General features: G+C 44.3%; 1 non-coding gene across 1 annotated transcript; it reads left to right on the forward strand.

The window, feature by feature from the left end:
• Nucleotides 1-9677: 9677 nt before the first annotated feature.
• On the forward strand, nt 9678-9784 carry LOC126027106 (U6 spliceosomal RNA). Its single transcript, XR_007502201.1, has one exon. It is a non-coding gene; the product is annotated as a U6 spliceosomal RNA (small nuclear RNA).
• The last annotated feature ends 13078 nt before the right edge of the window (nt 9785-22862 follow it).

Here is a 22862-nt window from a genome sequence, read left to right on the forward strand (position 1 = left end):
CAGAAATAGCTTCTGACAGGCACCATATGGGATGCTGGGATTTGAACCAACCACCTTGGGTCCTGGATCGGCTGCTTGCAAGGCAAGCACTGCTGTGCTATCTCTCTGGCCCCGTCCTGGTGATTTTTTTTCACACATTAACTGTTGTTGGTGTCAGATTTCTGTAGTTAAAGATTCTGATTTCTGTGCATCTCCATCAAAGTCAGGATGATGTGGAGCGTCCTCTAGTTTCACCTCACCATTAGAGGGCAATGCTGAGAACCCTGCTCTGCAAGCAGGTTGTTGCTGTTGCTAAGTCCTCTGGGTGTGAAGAGAACCCTCTTTGAAGTAAGTGATGCCAGGGCAGTGGTAGGGTCTTTCCTGGTAGAGTTTTGCCTCCTGGTGATGTTGTAGACAATTGTGGTTGTTTCCGTAGATGGTATCCATGGTTCAGGGGTGAATTGGCAGTGCCCGTTTTTCTGAGGCCTTGGCCATGTCATTATAACAATGTTCAGGGTGTAAGGCCCCATTGCATTACAAAATTTGTGTTCCTATTCGTATTACATAAGAACTTGTTTACATATGTAATATTTTCCCATTTTAATGTGCCTATGCAAAAGAGGAACAATGCCACAAGGTATTATTGGTGCATCTGGGGGTCAAGGGAACAAGTCCAACAATCCCCATAACTTGGTTCTAACATGAACTTTAACAGAGAGACTCTTCTACCAGAATTCCTTATTGAACATATCACACACACACACACACACACACACACACACAACAGTGGGTGAAATTGTCACTATATAAGAGGATATTCAATAAGAGTTATAGCCGTTAAGGAATACAACTAAGATATTCAAAGAAGATATACATGTCCTTTTTATGTCTTTAGAAATAGTCAGGGGAGGTGTTAAATCAGGGACACCACTTTGGTCTGTGATTTGGCTTTGTGGAGTCTACAAAACAACTCCCCGAAGTCCCAAATCAGGAAATGTCTTTGAGTGGGGACTTCTCAGAAGCCAAGTATTGTAGCAAGCACAGGTACACAGTGAAGGGAGGTGGAGGACAGGAGGCCACTGAGAGTAGATCAATAGCAACAGAGTATTGTTTTCTTTTTGGCCTGAGAGTCTATTTTATCACTTTGGGAGCTGGTTGGCAGCTGGCTTGAGTGGGGATAATGATCTGCTTCTTGAGGAGCCAAGAACTGAGGGTATAGGGTTAAATATGGAGTAATGGGCGGTGGGGGTGAGAGAATAAAGGACTAGAAATGAGCTTGTAAGGTGGTGAGCCAAGGGTGGAAGGACAGTATACAACATAGACATTCTGTATATTTTGCAAACATAGATTAAGCCCTATGATATCCTATTAAACTATCTATACTTTACGTTCAGGGGCGCTAGCCCCTGCGAGGTTTGAGAATGGACACTGGTGGAAAGGAAAGTTGCCGGTGACATTCCCAAACCTGCCCCTCTTGCGCAGGGTGGAGGTTGGGGAAGGCCTGGGGTCCCCTTTAAACTCCTCCCCTGCACCCACCTCACTGGCCCCCTGTGCGGGCACTCAGGGATAGCCTCGGAGTCCTGGAGGAAGGAGAAGGAAGGCTGGTGGTGGCAGTCCGAGCCCCGAAGCCCCCCCAAGCTTGGTAAAAAGACCTTCGGCATGGAGCCCTGCAGCCCCAAATGCTGGCAAAAGCTTCTTGATTTTGCTCAAAATTATTAAAGATCAAAATGCCGTCTGGATCTTAGTCTCTCTCTCTCTCTCCTCTCTCTCTCCTCTCTCTCCTCTCTCTCTCCTCTCTCTCTCCTCTCACTCTCTCCTCTCTCTCTTCTCTCTCCTCTCTCTCTTCTCTCTTCTCTCTCTCTCCTCTCTCTCTCCTCTCACTATCTCCTCTCTCTCTTCTCTCTCCTCTCTCTCTCTTCTCTCTTCTCTCTCTCTTCTCTCTCTCTCCTCTCTCTCTCTTCTCTCTCTCTCTCTCCTCTCTCTCTCTCCCCCTCTCTCTCTCTCGGGGGGGGGGGTCACACCTGGCAGCACTCAGGGGTTACTCCTGGCTCTATGCTCAGAAATTGCCCCTGGCAGGCACAGGGGACCATATGGGATGCCAGGATTCGAACCACCGTCCTTCTGCATGAAAGGCAAACGCCTTACCTCTATGTTATCTCTCTGGCCCCTGGTCTTAGTCTCTTGAGCTTGGGCTCTACTCTCTCTGCACCACTAGATCTGAGGGGCTAAAGAGATGCCTTCTCATCACACTGGAATCCTATGTGTGGTGAGTGGGTCACACTCAGGGAAGCCAGAGCTCAAGTTTTCTAGACATGCATCTCCTTGGTAGTAGGATTCAAGCAAGAGCTTATCCCATTCTCCACAACAATAATATTTTAAAACTTTTTAAAAAGTCTTAAAGTTGGACTGACCTTGAGACCAAAGAGTAGGTGAAGTAAGAGAGGACACTTCTCAGAAGAGTTTTATCTGAACAAAATCCCAAGCTTGGGTTGGGCTGGTTGCTTGGTGAGGACCAAAGGCAGCATAATTTCAAGGTCATCCCTCTTAACCATTTCCAATGGAGGAAAGCTGAGAGCAATTAAGTCTTTTCCTTGGAGCTTGGAGACACAGCCCAGAGCAAATGTGGCTTCTAGCCTGTCTCCCACCTCTACTTTCAGATCTGTTCTCACTCCTTTCTCTAATCCAATAGCAGGGCCAGTGGCAATGACCAAAAAGAGTAAGCCCAGACTCAGACAGTTGCTGTTACTTATCCCTGATGTAGATTTGACATATGTAGATTTCCAGTGTCTGATCCATGTTAGTGCTTGTGACTTCATTTCCATGGTGATGAGGTGGGTTGGGGGGATGTTCCCAATGCTGAGCAGGGTAGGCAGCAGACACATTGTCAAGAGGGTTGTGGAGCTGGAGAGAGAACAATAGTACAGTGAATAGGGTCTTTTCTTTGCACACGGTTGATCCAGGTTCCATCCCCAGAACCCCATCCTCTGAGCACCAGAGCAAAGAGGAATAGCAAGGGGGCCAGTCACACATTATTTATGGGAGTGAGGGTGGTACTCCTTTTTGGGGCACTATTTTCCTGAGGAGGAAAAGGGGGCGGCTGCACACTGACAGGACAGCATAACAGGCGATTTAGTGGAAGACATGGGGAAGCCTGTATAAACTTTGAGTTTCAGCAGTTCCTTGGGTCTGAATCTGTACCCAGAGAGCAGCTTTAGAAGTTGACTCAGGAGCCGGAGCCGTGACGCTAGAGGTAAGGCAAGCACTAGCCTAGGATAGGTTGTGGTTTCGATCTCCTGGCATCCCATATGGTCCCCACAAGCCAGGAGCGATTTCTGAGTACATAGCCAGGAGTAACCTGAGCGTCAGATGGATGTGGCCCAACTCCCCACCCCCCCCAAAAAAAAGAAAAGTTAACTCATGGGGCTGGAGCCATAAAACAACAGTAAGGCATTTGCATGCCACCGATCCAAAACGCACCTGGGTTTAATCCCCAGCATTCCATATGGTCCCCTGAGCCTGCCAGGAGCAATTTTTGAGCACAGAGCCAGAGTAACCCTTGAATACCACTGGGTGTGACCCCAAAACCAAAAAAAAAAATTGACTCAGACAAGTCCTCCAAAGAGCAGATTTTTTACATTACTACATTCTGCTCCACATGTGACCAATTTCTACTTTCTAGGGTTCTCCATTAATCATGAACTAATTCTTTTAAAATGTCAATATGTGGGCCAGAGAGATAGCATGGAGGTAAGGCTTTGCCTTTCATGCAGAAGGACAGTGGTTCGAATCCTGGCATCCCATATGATCCCCTGTGCCTGCCAGGGTGATTTCTGAGCCTAGAGCCAGAAGTAACCCCTGAGCACTGCTGGGTGTGACCCAAAAACAAAAAACAAAAAACAAACAAAAAAATGTCAATGTGTGTCCACATACAATTACTTTTTCTACCAAGAGATAGATTGCCTGAGACCACTCATTCCCACCAAACAAGCAGGATCCTGACAAAATTTTTCATAGCTTGGAAGAGAGGGAGCACATCCATTTGATTTTTCTTTGCATTTTGTTGATCTTATTTCTTTGGGCCACACCTGGTGGTCCTCATGGCTTACTCTTGGTTGTGCTCAGGGATTATTCCTAGGAGTGTTCTGGGGGACCATATGTAACACTGAGGGACTGAACATAAAGAAAGCACTTTAACCCCGATTGACTTTCTGTACTTTGAATACCACCTTTGCTCCTTAACCTGTCATTTGCCTTGGGCAGGTCCTGACTTGCTTTTGTCCCAAACAAGTTCTTGGTATCAATGCGAATTAACACAATCAATCAGGGATCTTCATGCTTGTGATATGAAAATACTAGTGGCTTTCCTCGGCATAAGGAAAACGACAGGGGATCAAGCTTTCTTTTCCAATCATCTCTCCCTTACTTTCTTCTATGAATTCCTCCTGATTCCCACAAGGGTACCCATACCTGCTAGATATTCTTTCCAGCTTTCTCCTGCCCCTGGTCAGCCCACCTCTGCAGTCTTCCACTCATAGACCACTCTTCTTTTCAGAGGTGGGTTCAAGGCTGGGGCCCTGACACAGTGGCCCCTTCCACCTTTGTCTGAACTGCTCAGACTGCACAGAATCTCCTATTGCTAACTGTCTTTAGACAACTGAACATTGCTTCCATGTTTGGCTGTGACAACAGCATTCTGCCACACTTCTTTTTTCCTCTCACAAAATAGGCACTTAATACTGTGTTGCACAACTTATTAGAGCTTTAACCTTTTCTATAAAGATAACCTTGTCGTTCAAATGTTTTATTTCCTGTGACTTAAAGGGCCCTTGAGATGGGAAAAGAAAAATAAATGGATGGTTTCTTTTTAAAGCTGGTTGTTCTTCCTGTGTGTATTATATAACCTCTAATTATCTCCAAGGCGAAAATAGTCCCATTGAATTTTGTAAAAAGTGATTCAGACATGGAAATGAATCACCAGTTCAAAAACTGGAATAACTCTTCTAAAATTTCTTTTCTTTTCTTTTTAACCAAAGAGAAGAAAAGAAAAATCAAATATCAGCTCTATGGAGCTGATTGTTTTACTTAGTCATTGCAAAGAACTGAGATCAAACCACCAAGTGGAAGCGCTTATTTTGTTGTTGTTGTTGTTGTTGTTGTTGTTTTTGGTAATAAGAAACTCGATGAAATAAAGTTCTAGAAGACCAATTTCAGGGAAGAGATGTACAAAATTTCATGGCAAAAAGCCAAGTGTTTGCCTTTGACATCTATGGTGATGGCTCCAAGGGTCTGAATACCATGTTCTCCTCATCCTTCCCAACCAGTCTTGGAGCTGGAGCCAGGGCCTGAGCAAAGCAGCTCTCAAGAAGAAGTGCTTCCGTGAGCCAGAAGACTGCTTCTTTTGAGTTAGTGCTTTTTCTGGAAGAACTCCAGTTACCAAGTGCCAACTACATTCCCAGCTTCGCCAGGCCCTCTACAGGTTCACCTCCCACTTGTGCCACTCCATGTACTTCTCTGCCCAGAGGGCTGATTCTCTTGTCTTGAGGACATATTAACTACATATGCGAGGCCCTGAAACAATGCCCAGGGATCATACACACGAACCCACTCACGCATCCACAGGCTTGAGGTGGCTCTGCTCAGGTTTTTTCCAGGTGAAAATCACGGTATGATGGGGCTGCAACCTTCTCCAAGGCTCTCCCCAAGAGCACTGCTCATAGCCACTCCCAAGGCCCCCTGATGTGCCAGGATTTCTGTCTCCCCTTCTTCACAGAGTGGCTGAGCCCTTACTGCTTGAGGGCCCATGTTGGACAACATCTCTGATGTATTTCTTCAAAACAGACATACACACAGAGCAATCAATGATGCTGGTAATACATGCAAAATGAAGAAACTCAAGAGCAAATGAGCATTCCCCATCATTCTGTCACCCACTGAAAACTACTTTGGTTGAGAAAACAAGCACACAGCATTTTACTTCCTGAAAGTACTGCTATCTCCTTTCAAAAAATATGCTGCAAATATCAACCTAATGATACTGGGTGACAGAGTGATGTGAAATAGATGTTCTTGGACATATTTCTTTCCTGGCTGGTAGTGAATGCAGATAAACAGAGAGAAAACTGGTTTCTGTGATATCAGGCCCATTGTCCAGAGTGCAGATCCAGTGTCAGGGGAAGAACCAGAAATCTCTGTGATTTACCAAGTTTCCATAGATCTCTAAGTTTTGGAAGCACTAAGGAAATACAATGTATTTATTTTGAACATGGTTGCCTCAGAACAAAGCAAACTTAAACTACTTAATTACCTCCTTTTCCTTCATCCCCTTTCCTATCCTTATTTCTGGCCTTTTCAACTGCATTTGATGAATTGAAAAGAGCTGAACAAACTACCATCACAGCCATAATTAACCCTCTCAACCTTTTTCATTTAAACCCCTGGCAGCCTGTACCTTATCCTCTGCATGTGCATCTCACTGAGATCTTCTGCCCCAACTCTGCGATCTGCAGCTCCTCAGACCCTCTTGTTTTCTTAATATACATTAAAGAGTCCTACTGTTGGTGTGGGGGATGATGATGCCTTTCTGGGCTTGTCGGGACTCCCACTGCCCCTATGGTCTGGTAGGTCTGAAGGTTGCAGGGTGAGGGTGGAGAGATTCACAAAGCAGTCATATAAAGTTCCAGGAGTCTGTCAATTTTATTTCACAGTCCCTATCGCCATGCACACTCCTCACATGGCCTCTATACTAAGCCTTTCCCTAGCAGCTACCTCTCCACTCCTACTGGGCTTTCTCAGGCCCTGTCTCCCTTTCAGCTGCTGCTTCCAGGCTGACCAACTAACTCCCTCTGGTGATGCCACTGCTGCTGCTTTGATGATGCTCAATTGCTAATGCTGAATCTGATGCTGCATCTCTATCCTCCGTCTACACTCAAACTTCAGTCACTCTACTCTCCCTTTGACTTGGCCCCTCTCTCCCCTTACTGCTGCCTGCCCTATGGCTGGCGTGCTCCCTCATTGCATGGTCTTTCTTGGTACACTCACCACCTGCTTGTTCCCATCCCCTTGTCTGTGCCCAGGAGGCAGAAACTTCACAACTCCAGGAACATCCTTTCAAAAGTTCTGCCTGATCCAAACTGTGCCCATCTTCTCCTGGGCACCACCAAGGACAGAGAGATTGTATTTGCACACGTCTATGGGATCTCTGTTCTTAGTTTACTAAAATGACACTAGTAAGGCCAACTCTGGATGGGCTATTCCAGGACACATTTATTTTTTTTATAAAGGAGTTAAGCAGAAAAACTTGGAAAACCTCAGTATCAAGAGACTATGATTAAAAGAGGTACTAAGAAACAGTTCTCTTTTTCCCCTTTCCCCGAGCCCCCAACCAAGGCCTCCATTTCTTCCTGGTTCAGCCCATCATTGGGGCTTAAAGGTTCTTACACTTCTCCTCCAACCCCCTCTTCAGAGCAATGACTTCTGGGAAGTAGCAACAGTTTAAGCCATTAACAGACAGAATCTGCCCAGATGTTCTGTACTGGCCCTCTCTCAGTTGTGACAGTTGGCTGAAGACAGTGAAAGGGAGAGGCTGTTCAGGATCGGGTTAGAAGTGAGAGAGAGGACCTGGGAATGAAAGAATTCAGCTGGACTTTCATTCTACCCTTGGGAAGAGCCACTCTGGCATGTCTCTCAAGGGGCACCAGCCTGGCCCTGACCGGGGACACAGAGAGAAATCAGACATGGAATATGTCCTCAAGGAGCTAACTGTCTAGTGGCAGAAAGTTTTTTGAAGCTGTAGAGGCAGTTTCCAGTCCAGGGAACTTCAGGAGTGAAGCAGACTGGAGAGTAGGGCAAGCCTGCTTAAGAAGGTTGCATTTGAGCTAGACCTTGGAAGATGAGAGACTGGAGGCATTGTTAGTGGTGCTAGCAAAAGAGATGGACACCTATCTGAGATTTGGATCTGGGGTGGAGGGGATGAATGGTACCTGGAGAAAGGAGAGGAGACCAAGGAGAGTCTGAGCATGTTCTCTATTAAGAGGAATACATTTTATATTTTTGACATTTGACCTATGTTGCCCAGATGAAAACTGAATGTACTGTTTATTGGAGTAACACTTGAAGGTTGAAACTAGGGAATAGATGACAAGTGCTCTCTGAGGGTAGTTAGGCTGCTGCCTCCTTCCCTCCCCATTTTTCTGAGATTCTGTGGAGAAAAACACTAAATTGTTACTCTCATAAACAGTACATCCAGTTTTCATCTGATTCTTCACAGACTGATTCTGTGGGTGAGGGGATGGGCAGGACACATCTTTAGGCCTGGCAGGTTCTCTAGCTCAGGTGACTAGAACACTTAATAGCAGAATGGGAGAAGGGAGGGAGGGAGGGAGAGAGAGGGGAGGGGAGGGAAGGGGAGGGGGAAGGAGGGGAGGGGAGGAGGAAAGGGGGGGAAGGGGAGGGGGTGGGGGAGGGGAGGGGAAGGGGGAGGAGAGGGAGAGAGGAGATAAGGCAAATTACTATACAGAAGTATATGGATGGTCATTCTACCTGTTTATAGTTAGTGGATCTAATGAGAGAAAGTCTACAGCAAGAGAGACAGGTTACAAATGAAGAGTTTGTAGAATGAAAGTTGAATTCTTTATTTTTGTGGTTATGCAGACCCCATTCAGGGGTCAAATACTATGAGTAGGTTGTCCTGAATGAATTTTTTGTTCTTTGGAAAATTATTTTTTCTCTGGGATCTCTAAAGTGATGGAAGTTCTGAGTGCCAGACTGCCTTTCCTCATTCTTTAGGGCCCAGCTTAAATGTCTGCTTTGTTAATCTTTCTTGGGTCTTCCTCCCTTAGAGGGCCCCAACCTTCCTATTCTGAGGTATCCCAGAATGAGTCACAGTAACCCTACCCATACTTTCCCTCACAGCACAGTGTTAAGGTGACTATGCTATGTCTCTGTTGGTCTCTGGACTATTATTTGACATTCCCGATGTGTCCATTTCCAAAGCGATATGACCATTTTGGTGCTCACCAGGAGAAAAGGGGATTGATATGGGGCAAAACAATGGGTTTGATCAAAGATAGAATAGCCACTTGTTCCTGAAAGTGAGCATTATTGGACAAGTAAGAAAGGAGAAGGGAGCAAAAAGTGGAAGTACTTGAAGGAATATGGAAGCTGAAGTATACTGTGGAAGCCTGGATCCTGATCATAGTGAGAAAAGCTCTGTGGGAGGGAATGGGGGGAGGGGGACTGCTATAGCCAGCAGCCAATCCATGCAATTGAAAACGCATTAAACATATGAGGCCAGTCTCCATTGTTATGAGAGAAAATGGTGCTCTATCCTACTTATCATCCAGTACCATAGCATTGCATTCTGGGCCAAGGCTACCCTAGCTTAACTGGAAGCCTGTTAGGAATGAGGAGGTTGCCATAACTGCAAATATAAAATGAGGTAGAGATGGGAGAGAAATAGCTGGCTGGGGAGTTTAGAAGACCAGGCCCTCCTTGCATTTGTCTTGGCTAAACTACAGCTATTGGAAAGTCTTCCTTTGTGTGGACCTCAGAATAATCCAGAGTAGATAATAAGATAAACTAACGTTGCAAGTCTAAAGATCTAGAATCTCAGGAATGCAATGAACTTAGGCCTGTTTGTTTATGTCTCTAGAGGAATAAAAAAGATACCTGGGAGCTGGTTGGGTCAAAAGACTTGGCTTGTGCTCGCTTCAGCAGCACATATACTAAAATTGGAATGACACAGAGAAGATTAGCATGGCCCCTGCATGAGGATGACTCGCAAATTCATGAAGAGTTCCATATAAAAAAAAAAAAAAAAAGAGAGAGAGAGACTTGGTTTACTCACCTCACCCAATGTATCAGGTAGGCCTCAAAGGGAATGATGTATAGGCCTGAGAAGAGGCCAAACTTAGATATGTCTTTTCTCAGGTACCCAAAAACATTACTTGTGGTATAGAAATAGTTTTGAAACAATGATTCCCACACATTGTTTTATAGACAGGAATAAAACCTAAATGTGGGTATGGTGGTATGTAAGAAAACTCATGGGAAACAGTTTAAAAAAAAAAGTTAAGGGGCTGGAGAGATAGCATACAGGTAAGGCATTTTTGCCTTGCATGCAGAAGGATGGTGGTTTGAATCCCAGCATCCCATATGGTCCCCCAAGCCTGCTGGGGGCGATTTCTGAGGGTAGAGCCAGGAGGAACCCCTGAGCGCTACTGGGTATGACCCCAAAACAAAACAAAAACAAAAAGGTTAAAACCTAAATTGGCATCTACTACCACTGCTTCCTGTTGAACAAAGAATGTTGCAATACCTTAGTATAAAGAACAGCACATCACATTGAATTGATGAGGGGAAGCGCCCCCTTGTCAAAAGTTGCCCATGAAAAGACAATATCCCATGGAATGGACTCTGGAAATGGAAGTTGAGGTGATAGTGTCATGTGATGGGCTATGGATCCACACAATGGTCAGTGTTAGAGACAAATTCATACCTCACAGCAGCTACTGTGGAAAGCTCCATTCTTGTGGCGTTTTGGACCTGGGAAGGAAGAGAATGCAAGAAAAGTATGTCTAATTTACCTTCCTCTTTTTACTTTTCCTCTGCTCTTCAGAATCCTTCTCTGAAGCCTCTTCTACCACAATCCCTGACCCAGAGGGTTACTGATACAAAACCGAACTCTAGGTGCTCCATCATCCCATTCCAGCCCCCAAGCTGAAGGAAACCCCCTGTCCTATGGCTCCAGCCATGTGTGATCTAGTTGGTCTTCCTTTCTCCGCTCTCCAGCTGCACCTCATCTTCCTGCCAACTAACATCTAGGCTCCTCTCTGGAAAAACAAAAAAACAAAACAGAAAAGTAAAGAAACAAACTTTCTGGAAACTCAGTGGTCCTCTTTTTGGTTTGTTCTCAAGCTCAGCCTTTCATTGCTCATTGATGTACTTGAAACATTCTTTCACTGGGTCTGGGTGGTTTTTTGTCACTTATTTTGGGTCACTTTCCCCCCTTAACTCCTTTTCATAAAAAACTTCTGGTTTCCAAGTATTTTGCCTTTGATACTCTTAGGGGTCGTTCTTAGAGGTAGACAGAAAGGCCCGTGACTGACCTTTTGTACTTCCTGCGTCTTTCCAGAAAAATAGAAACATGGGAGAGGAGATGACCATTATATTATGTCTGAAGCATGAGGAAGGCCCTGACTTTTAAATTTGGACTTGGGCTTTTCCTTTCTTGACCAATTGCCCCTCACTGAGAGCTCTATTATTGTGGAGAACATGATTGTGTGTCCAGTGAAGGTAGGTTTGAAGACAGAGAAGTCCTGAGACAGACTACCCCATGAATCCTCAGCTAAGTGGGGCCCTGGGAAAGGCTGGTGGGTTGGTGAGGTGTGTGGACGGACTTGCTCTCTTACTCTGAGACTCTGAGAAATAGGCAGCAGCTGTTTTCAGCGGAATAGAACTAGAGGAAAGATATCTGATGGGACCCCTGAGAAAAGTGATGTGAAGGAAGCTCAACTGAACTTTGCCTGAAGTATTGGCTAATGCTTCCCCGAGTCCTCTGAAGTCACCCAGGAGCCATCAACAGAAAACAACTCAGATCTCTCGGAGTAAAAAGCCTTTAAAAAACATTTCTCTCTTTGTCTCTGTCTCTGCCTTTCTCTCATACCCACATTCTATTGTCATTATCAAGTCTCATCTCAAAATTAAAGAGAGAAGTCATCAGCTCAAAACATTACTCCGAATTAACAACATTAATTTACTCTGAGCCCACTCAGAGGCTGAAGAATTCAGAGCATTCTGCTAAGAGAGCTTTGTAAGAATAAGTTACTTATTCTTAGTTTCATTATACAATATATCAGACATTCTTTGGCATCAGGAATTAAGGCACATTTTCTCAGCAAGTGGCAGTAATATTGGATGTGAAGTCATCTCCTACACAAGTGTTTCTTGACTAAAAGTAGTACTATTTTATTTCTTAAAAGACTTTTTTTCCTTTTTCCTAACACAATTTGACCCACTTGTATTCCAGGCTCATTCAATGAGGGTTTAACTCAGATTTATAATTTCTTTTTATAAAATGGATCAAGAATTTCCTCAGTTGACCCTATTTTGTACCAGGCATTGCACCCTTTCAGGCTTGTACCTGAAACTCCAAGGGTCATCTGGGCTCTTTATCTCTGAGGCAGCCAATGGGAAACCTTCAGATGTGGACCTGACCTTTTTCACTAAAACTCTGATGGTGAGGAATGAAGGTACCCTTTAGACCTGGAGTTTTCTCCAGAGTGTCTTTTGTGTGGAATCAGTCTGAGGAAAGGTACTGCTCTTCTCCACCCTCACAAAAGGACCCCAGTCATATTTCCACCCTTGGTGGTGGGCTGTACCCCCACCTCCACCCACTGCTCTCTAGTCTCTTGTGTGCAATTTAGAAAAAGGTGCCTCATCTTAATAGACAGACACAAAGAGTTGGCTGGGAAGTCCAGGTCAAATTTTGGCTATTCCTGTGCATGTTATCAGTCATTTTCCTTCCTGGATTGCCCCTCCTTTCCCTCTGCCTGTGTCAAAGACTGAAGAACTGAGAAGTGGAGGAACAGAGATGGTGACTTTGCCAGGTGATGGAAACCTGCAGCGAAACTTGTATAAATTTTACATCATTCATGAGGTCCTGAACCAGGGTGGCCATTGCTCTGAGTCTACATCCCTGTAGAGGAACTACACATGGCTCTGGTACTTTCGTGTGTGCATGTGTCTCTCTGTGTGTAGTGTGTATAAACTTTTCATTGCAGGCTCCTTCATAAGACAGCGAGAGCACAGCATTCCTGCTAGCTGCAAGGGGCGAGGTAGGAACTATACTGCTTAAAAATTGTTGCAACAACAGACCAAAGTCTGTCCAATAAATGATCATCTTAGGATGACTGAATTTGCCAGGAGTATGCTGTTTTGGTTCTTTGGCCCCATCCCTGCTTTTTCAGTTTCCTCCTTTCTTTACTGCCAACTTTCTTGAAAGAAGAGTCCACATGTGCTATCCCAAGTGCCCAATAGACCTCAGGCTCCATAGGCCCCTATTTCTGCACAAGCTAAGTTGTTGAAGCCCCGCTGGCCTTTTCCTTTGTAGAGAGTTTTGAGCTAATAACTTCTCTTCCCTATTTTTGTTGTCCTGGTCTGTAGTAAAATGACCATCTCTTGATTTTCCCTCTACTTCATGGTTTCTTTTCACTCTATTAGTTTCTCAGTCCGGATCATGAGAGTCTAAGGCAATCCATTGCCTGGGCTTCTTTCAGAACTCTGTCTCTTGTCTTGGGAGATTTGGTATATTCCCAGTGTCTCCATCTTAACTATTTTCTATCTTCTGGCCCACTTTTCTGACTGTGGTCCCATCAGTCCCTTGGTGTCCTGTGCCAAGTCCTGTTTGTCTCCCTTATTCCATTTCTTTTCACTGAAAAGTTACTCAGCAGGGACTGCAGACATTTGTGAATCTGCACCAGTTTGGAATCCTGATCCTCATTTTCTGAAGTAGCCTTTGAAACTGAGTATTTTTCCCTTTGCCATGCTGCCACCACCACTGTGTTCTGTGAGTGCTACCAATATGCATTCTGCTCCTAGCATACCTCCCATGTGGGTTAACCCTCCCTCACACCATTTCTTAGCAGCACAAACATATCCCTTGTAGAGCAGGCGGGCTTCAGCTCTAGGTAATTTCTGGGAAATTCAAGAGGAAGCCCCAAATAGAAAGACTGAGGCGTTTGGAGCCTCACAGGGGATCGAGGCTACAACCCTTTGGAAGACAGTTCTTGTGGTCTTTTAGCTGCTCAATGTCATGATGTACTTGTCCTGCTCTGCTCTTCCACAAATCCACGAACCAGCTATCTCATTACTCTCCTCCTCTACTTTCCTGGTTCATGCAACGAGTCTGCCATCAGCTCTTCCTAACATCACTCTTGTCTGCCTATGCAACCCAATTCCCATATCTTGATTTTTTTTTTTTTTGGTTTTTGGCCACACACAACGGTGCTCAGGGGTTACTCCTGGTTGTCTGCTCAGAAATAGCTCCTGGCAGGCACGGGGGACCATATGGGACACCGGGATTCGAACCAACCACCTTTGGTCCTGGATCAGCTGCTTGCAAGGCAAACACCGCTGTGCTATCTCTCTGGGCCCCATATCTTGATTTTGAAGGTGGTATTTTAAGTCAATCTTTCTATGACCTTTATACTGGCTCAGTCATGCTAGGACCACAATAAAACAGAATGGAGGAAGCTCCCTCTCATGCAAATGGAGGGGAGTTAGAGTATCCTGTTCCAATCTGAAAGTTGGGGTGACACTTTGGAGCACTGGTGGTTCTCAACTATCTTTTTTAGTTTTGGGGCCAAACACAGTGATTCTTAGCGCTGACCCCTGGTCCTGTGTCCAGGGATTTTTTCTGAAGATTAGGGGTTCTATATGAAATGCCAGGGATGTAGCCAGGTTGGCTGCATACAGAGAAAGTACCCTACATGTTGTAACATCTCTCTGCCCTTGGCCTTGGTTACTTATTCTTAAAAGTGAATCCAGATACTGGGGGGAAGGTCAGAGAGAGGAAGAACAGGGAATGCTAAGAAGAGCATTGGCTCTCTTGTGGTGGAAGCATCTGGAAATAGAAATAGATGCAGGAAAAGAGAAACTGTTGGAAATTCAGAATCTCAGAAAATGAAGACAACTTTTGGTTTTATATGTGGAGAATACTAGCCATGGCAATACTAAGGCTAATACTAGCCCTTCTCTGGGTGTAAAGGAGGAGGGCAATATGAAAGCTGGTTAAAATAATCAACATAAGGGAGGTGGGAATGGAGTGGTGAGGTAATGCTATAGTCCTGCACACAAGTCTAGAGAATTCACTTTGGCTTGCAAAAAGAAGGCTCCATGGGGGCTGGAGAGTTAGCATGGAGGTAAGGCATTTGCTTTGCACCCAGAAGGTCGGTGATTTGAATCCCAGCATCCCCAAACCTGCCAGAAGTGATTTCTGAACGTGGAGTCAGGAGTAACCCCTGAGCACTGCCCGATGAGACCCAAAAACCAAAAACAAAAAGAAGGCCCCATGGCTTTATGTGAGACTTTGGCAAAACATTACTTGCTGGATGGGTCATCCAGACTTCTTCACCTGCCAGAAAAGGTGCTGACTCCCATGTGCTTTACCACATCTGCTGACCAGCTGCGATGCACATAGCCCAGGACAGATGTGGGGCAGTGTCGAGGATCTAGATGGGCCTCCAGCTTTGATAGAGCAGGATCTAGATTTCTAGCCAGTGTTTGGGTGAATTTTTTTCCAACTCTTCTGGGAGGTATGAGGAAATAATAAAGGAGTCTGCCATCACCATCTGACAAAAGATCTTCTTGAACATTTTAAAGCACAATTACTTGCTTCAGTTTAGAAACTTTTAAATGGAGGGTGTGCTGAGAGTCAGAGATGCTGAGGATTGGGGCTACCATAGTCTGATCAGGTGTACATGTGTCCCTGGGTTCCCCTGCCAGGCTTTTCTTATTAATAGCTAACACTGAGTGCTTACTGTGAGCCAGGCACTGTGCCCTGGGGAACTTGTGCCAAGAGGGTTCCTGGGAAACTGAGTAGGAAAGTGAAGTAAATTGATTCAAGAATATTTCCATGACTCTGAGGACTTCAAGGGAAACTTCTCCTGTGCCTGAATGTGGTTCTGAATACCTGAAGGTCTCCTCAGAGGCCTAGGGAGCGCACCCCCAAAATAACTGTCAACTAGAGGCAGCAGAAGAGCGTGGCTGCTCCGCTTCATGGCCGTGCACTATTTCTAACCAATGAACCCCACCACAACACGCAGGAAAAACCACACTACAAGCGTGACAATGGGGAAAGCTTGCAGGCAAACACCATGCACAGAGAATGAAGACGAAAGCTCGGATGACCTAATAAATTCCAACCACCTGATTAACCTCTCGAATAAGGATCTTAAAATAGCAATATGGAAGAAGTTTGTAGAACTCAAAGAAAGCATAGATCGATCTGAACAGAACACAAAGACACAAATCAGAAAACTCCAAACTGAAATAACAGATCTGAAAAACATGGTAGCTCAACTGAAAATCTCAATGGATGGCCTCGCCAGCAGGGTAACAGCAGCTGAGGAGAGAATCAGAGTACTGGAAGATGTGATGCAGAAAAACTCAACACAACAGAAGAAATTAGAAACGAACCTTAAGACAAACGAACAGGCAATAGAAAAAGTACTCAAGGAATGCGAACAGATGAAAATAGAAGTCTTTGATAAACTCAACAGAAACAACATAAGAATCATTGGAGTCCCAGAGACCCAGGTAGGAGAGATCTCCAGGAAGAATCTACTGTCAAAGACATCATCAAAGAGATACTCCCAGAGTTAAAGACTACATGCAATCAAATCCTGCATGCCCGAAGAGTACCAGCTAAAAGAGACACAAAGAAAAACACCCCAAGACACATCCTCGTTACAATGACAAATGCCACAGATAGAGATAGAATACTGAAAGCAGCAAGATCAAAAAGAGAAATTACATTCCAAGGAGCATCCCTAAGACTTACAGCAGACATGTCACAAGAAACTCTTAAGGCCAGAAGACAGTGGTGGAATATTGTGACAAGACTGAATGAAATGAATGCCTCATCGAGAATACTGCACCCAGCCCGACTCACATTCAGGTTTGAAGGAAGAATACATAGCTTCATGAATAAACAACAGCTCAGAAACTTCACAGATGATAAACCAGCCTTAAAGGAAAAACTGACAGGTCTACTCTAAGACAAGAGAGGCCAACAAACACAGCAAACTTATCTACAAAGATGACATTAAATCCTATGACAATCATCTCCCTCAATGTCAATGGACTAAATTCACCAATTAAAAGACACAGAGTGGCAAAATGGGTCAAAAAGATGAATCCAACCTTCTTCTGTCTACAAGAAACACATCTGAATAGTCAGAACAAACATAGACTCAAAATCAAAGGCTGGAGGAAAATCATCCAAGCAAACAACACCCTCAAAAAAGCTGGGGTGGCCATATTAATATCTGATGACACCAACTTTATACTCAGAAAAGTGGTAAGGGACAAAGATGGACACTATGTACAAATCAAGGGATATGTGCAACAGGAAGAAATTAGATTATTAAACATATATGCACCCAAAGAGAGACCAGCAAATTATCTTTTTTTTTTCTGTTTTTTGGGCCACACCCGGCAGTGCTCAGGGGTTACACCTGGCTGTCTGCTCAGAAATAGCTCCTGGCAGGCACGGGGGACCATATGGGACACCGGGATTCGAACCAACCACCTTTGGTCCTGGATTGGCTGCTTGCAAGGCAAACACCACTGTGCTATCTCTCCGGGCCCACCAGCAAACTATCTAATACAATTAATGACAAATCTGAAAGAAGAAATCAATAATAACACAATAATTGTGGGAGACCTCAACACGGCCCTATCAACACTTGATAGGTCAACCAGACTAAAACCCAACAGAAACATACTAGCCCTAAAAAGAGTAATGGAAGAAAGAGGACTAGTGTGTATATATATATATATATATATATATATATATATATATATATATATACACACACACACATACATGTAGCATATGAAAAAGTTTACATAAGATGATTCTTGGAATTGTATTTAAAAGTGTTTCCTTAGGATTGTTCTGTGACTTTTGCCCCACCTAACCCTTCCAGGTGGGGCGCTGTGGAGTTGGCAATAAATAGCTTGAGGGACAGGAGTGAGGGGTCCTTCTGTGAAAAGCTGCTGGCTGCAGGAGGATTCTCTGGCTCTCCTTGCCCGATCTTTTAAACCCTATCGTTCTTGTCTGTGTGGATTATTACTTGCTGCGGATAAATATTACCAAGGCCTTCCCCCGAAAGGGGACAAGGGGATGGGAAGTAATTTCTCATTCTGGGGACTGTTCTTGGATTCACAAATACCCAGCCAAGATAACGGCGAAGATATCTTGCAGATGGCGCCGGGAACAGGTGGACCTGGACCCTCAATAACTGTAAGTGAAACGCTTTATTGGAAATTGCCTCTGGAGATCCTTGGATGGCTTCTATGGTCAGCCGTGTTGATTGTGCCACCTTGTTACAAATTCTTTGGTTTGGCGTTTGTCAAGTGGATATTTCCATACTATTTCAAACAAATAGGCTGGATGATAGGTAAAATCATTGCTTTTGGATGGTTGTGGTCTATAGTTCAAATGACAATTGATACTCAAATATTTGCCTCGCCTGTGTTGGCTCCATTAGCCATAGTTTGTGGAATCTCTGTGGTTGCTAATATTGTTATGGCGTGCATAGGTATTGGCTGGTATTTCGGAAGGAAAAAGTGTGGGAAAAGTGAGGATAAGACCAGCCTGGAAAATAAGGAGATCTATCCAATGAAACTCCAGGCCAAAGTGCAGGCTGATGAAGCTAGCACCAACATCAAAAATATAGGCATTTTTCCCAACAAAAAATCTACTCGGAAACATAATTTAGAAACTCAGGACCCAAATCAAAATATTAACACTGATGACCAACCCCCGGTGCTAAGTCCACAAGTGAGTCCGGATTCTGTACACAGAATGGAATCACAAAATAGTGCCGGCTCAGATGACGAATCACAGGCTAGTGCTCCATATGTCAGGGCTCAGAGCCTGGTGCAAAGTACTTCTGCTAATCCGGCCTCAGTTCCGTTACAAACAGTATATAGAACCATTTACGAACCCCTTGAAATAGAAGACATGGAACGGTTTAAGAAAACATGTAAGGAATTTGGGCCAACCTCTCCATACTGTGTGGAAACGCTAAGACTTTGGTGTCGAAAATCACTTTGGACACTGCATGAATTTCAAAAACTAGCTGAAATATGCTTGCCATCTAAACAGCGAACGGAATGGGAGATGTTCTATGCGGAGGGTGTGAAATCCAAATTATATAGCCCAGATGGAACAAAAAAACAAGTGGCAGGGGTCACTCTATCGTATGAATTATTAATGGCAGAAAATCAATATGCAGATATTCAGGCACAAGCTGCTTTACCTAAGGAAATCTTAAACATAATTAAAGATATTGCAGTATCCGCATGGGAAAAACTTGATATGAACAGCACAGGTGCAGGAACCTTTTTAAGAATTACCCAAGGTCCCCATGAGCCATATATCGACTTTGTAGCTAAACTCAAAGATGCCTTGAAAATACAAGTCAAAGATAAGCAGGTTAGAAAATATTTAGAAAAAAGTTTGGCTTATCATAATGCGAATTCAGCCTGCAAATTGATATTGGCCCCTTTGCAGGACAAGGCTGACTTAAATGAGTTTTTATATGCCTGCAGAAATGTTTATGATTCTTCAGCAAACCTGGATCCAGTGCAAACTTTTGCGGTTAGTAAGGGAACAAAGTCTTTCTACCCCCGGGGAAGAAGCGCCGCCCCAAAGCCTGGTCTCTGCCCAAAATGCAAGAGAGGTCGCCACTGGGCAAAAGATTGCAGATCTGGAAATCTCCCTAATAATAACACAGGGAATGGTTTTAACACCACACCCAGGAGGCAATTCCTCTGTTACCATTGTGGAAAACAGGGCCATATCAGAAGAAATTGTCGTCTTTTGTTAAATCAAGCTCCTCAGGGACACACATTTCCAATGCAGGGAAACGCCTACCGGGCCAACCCCCAGGCCCGTGCAAATCAGGGGCAAAGTCCACAAACCATACTTCTTCCGAGCCCAGCCCAAGATTGCTCACAATTAGCGAATTAATTCATGCGACTGCGGGGAGCGCTGGGCTCGACATAACTTGCCCAGAGGACATTACAATTTACCCAGGAGCATGCCCCTTCATGCTAAAGACTGGCATTGTAGGCCCGCCACCCCCAGATACAATGGGGTTGATTCTGGGCAGAAGTTCCCTCAATGTAAAGGGTATATCAGTAACCACAGGTGTCATTGACTCAGATTCAAAGGGAGAAATTGTTGTAGTAATTACGGTACCGGATACTTGGACATTCAAAAAGGGGGAGGCAATTGCCCAGATAGTAATAGTGCCGTATGTCAAACTTGGGACTTCAGATAAGACTCGAATTGGAGGTTTTGGAAGCACAGATCCAGGGGCCGCCCATAACCCAATTATCGCTTTGGTTACTAAATTTAAAGAGGAAAATCCGATGATTAAACTTCACTTTCAGGGGCGACCCTTTAATGGAATGATAGACACCGGGGCGCAAATCACAGTAATTTCTGATAAGGAATGGCCAGAAAATTGGCCTCTACAAGAAATTCCATACTCGCTAGAAGGAGTGGGAGGTTTAAGTTCCTGTCTATTAAGTAAAAGGACTATGGTAGTTCACGGCCCAGAAAATCAAAAGGCCATAATTAGACCTCATGTGGGCCCATTCTCACCTTCTCTATGGGGTCGCGACCTACATAAGCAGTGGAAAGCTGAATTCCACATCCCATTAGCTCCAGAAGAGTCTGGAACTTCTCCTGAAATGAAAACTCAGAATTTTTGGTAGGGGCCACTGACAGAAAGAACCCAGCACCGATAAAAATAAAATGGAAATCTGATGAACCAATTTGGATAGGTCAGTGGCCCCTTAAAATTGATAGATTAAAGGTGCTAACAGAATTAGTGGAAGAACAGCTAAAATTAGGACATATTGAGCCTTCATTTTCTCAATGGAATTCGCCTATATTTACCATACAAAAGAAGTCCGGAAAATGGAGACTGTTGATGGATCTGAGAGCAGTAAACATATCTATGGTACCCATGGGAAAATTGCAAACAGGTTTACCATCACCTGTAGTTATCCCAAAGGAATGGCCACTAGTCATAATTGACTTGAAAGACTGTTTTTACCATATTCCTATTCACCCGGATGATAAACACCGGTTCGCATTCTCAGTTCCTTCTATAAACAACACCCATCCCTGCCGGAGGTTCCAATGGACTGTCCTCCCCCAGGGCATGCTGAATTCCCCAACAATGTGTCAATTTTTTGTAGATAAGATTTTGAGCCCTGCTCGAGAAAGATTTCCTCAAGCCATGATCTTTCATTATACTGATGATATTCTTATCACAATGAACAATGAAACAGATCTACAGGACGTATATTCTTTTGTTATTGACTGTTTGCAAACAGCAGGACTGAAAATAGCTTTAGAAAAGATACAGACTATGCCACCATATCAATACTTGGGTTTTATTTTGGACCGAACGTCTATACGTCCACAAAAAATCTCCATCAAAAAAGAAAACCTCAAAACACTTAATGATTTTCAGAGACTTTTAGGTGACGTGAATTGGCTCCGGCCTGCGCTAGGAATCCCAAATACAGAACTGTCTAATTTGTTTAAAACGTTGGAGGGTGATTCTGCCCTAGACAGCCCGAGAAATTTAACTATAGAGGCCAAAAATGAATTGGACTTCTTCTTGAACAGGTTGCAACAATCATTTCTCTCAAGATTCATTCCGGGAGAGAAGGTTTCTTTATTAATTTTCCCTACAAAAGAAACCCCTACGGGGGCATTGATGCAACAGGCAGGTCCCCTGGAATGGGTATATTTACATAACAAACAGCCTCGGTCTGTGATATCTTATTTGGATTTAATTTCAGAACTCATTATCAAAGCAAGACTCAGATCTATATCTTTACTAGGATTTGACCCTGATATATTAGTATTGCCAATACCAAAAAAGGAAATTGAGTCAATATTGCCTCTTAATGAGCCCAGCCAAGCCGATTCCAGCCGATATCCCAGCCGAGCCGAGCTGCTTGGAGCTTGCCGCTTGGAGCTTTTTGCCGCAGGGGCTTCACCGCTGCCTTTTTTCCCCTCTGGGAGCACTTTGGATGTTCAGAGTTCCAAGTGATTTAAACTAAAAGTTCAGTTCGAAATTTCCAAAGTCGAAATCCAAATTCAAGCCAAAGGTCATTTTTAGAAAATTAGTCCATTTTCAATACAGTCTTTTTTCTCCTCCGTTTCCAATTTAGACTTTTAATAAGTCTTTGAAGAGGCCCAGGTTTTTGTTTCTTGTAACAAAGTTTCAGTTTTGGGCCTGGGCCTGGGCTGGAGGTGATGCAAGCTTCCACCTCTTTTGTTTTAATTGCCCTTGTTTCCCTAGAAGGGGTCACGGCCATGTTTGAACATGGCTGCACGTGGCCCAGTGTTTTGGGCTTAGTGCACCCGAAAAGAGCCAAAATTAAACTGAAAAGCAGAAATATTACCATTGTTGCTGGTTTCTTGGGTCCAGGATTCAGGTCAAAGTTCGGAGCGCCAGATGTTGAATTAATTAATTAACGATGGGGCTGGATGGTGGAGGATACCATCCAGCCCACATGGCTCTGCAACCTCCATGCAGCCGGCGAGTTCCAGGCCCAGGTGAAATCACTCACACGCAGGCTTCAGGAAGAATCATCTTTATTCATGCCCTAGCCACCACAGGTGTGTGGCCTATGTCAACCTTTCAAGCACAGCATTATTTTGCTAGCCCTGCATCTTATCTCCTGTTAGCCATCTTCCCTTTGGGCTCCATGCAGCCCAAAGATCCAAAAGCCAGGAAGCCAAGCCGGGCCAAGAGAGAAACGGCAAAAGGGGCAAAGAGCCAAAAGGGCCGAATTCCCTTGGTCCCAGCCTTATCTACCTTTTTCCAAACCCCTCCCAGGAATGGGAGGGGCTTGCAGGTAAAGTTACACCTACTATCCGGTTCAGACCCCTCCCAGAAATGGGTGGGTCTTAGGGTACACCACACATACATACACAGGACACTCCATCCCAAAAAACCTGGATACACATTCTTCTCCAATGTACATGGGTCATTCTTCAGGATAGACTACAAGCTGACACATAAAACATACCTCCATAAAATCAAAAGGATAGAAATCTTGCA

This window comes from Suncus etruscus, chromosome 1 (assembly GCF_024139225.1).
Source record: "Suncus etruscus isolate mSunEtr1 chromosome 1, mSunEtr1.pri.cur, whole genome shotgun sequence".
Classification (NCBI taxonomy): domain Eukaryota; kingdom Metazoa; phylum Chordata; class Mammalia; order Eulipotyphla; family Soricidae; genus Suncus; species Suncus etruscus.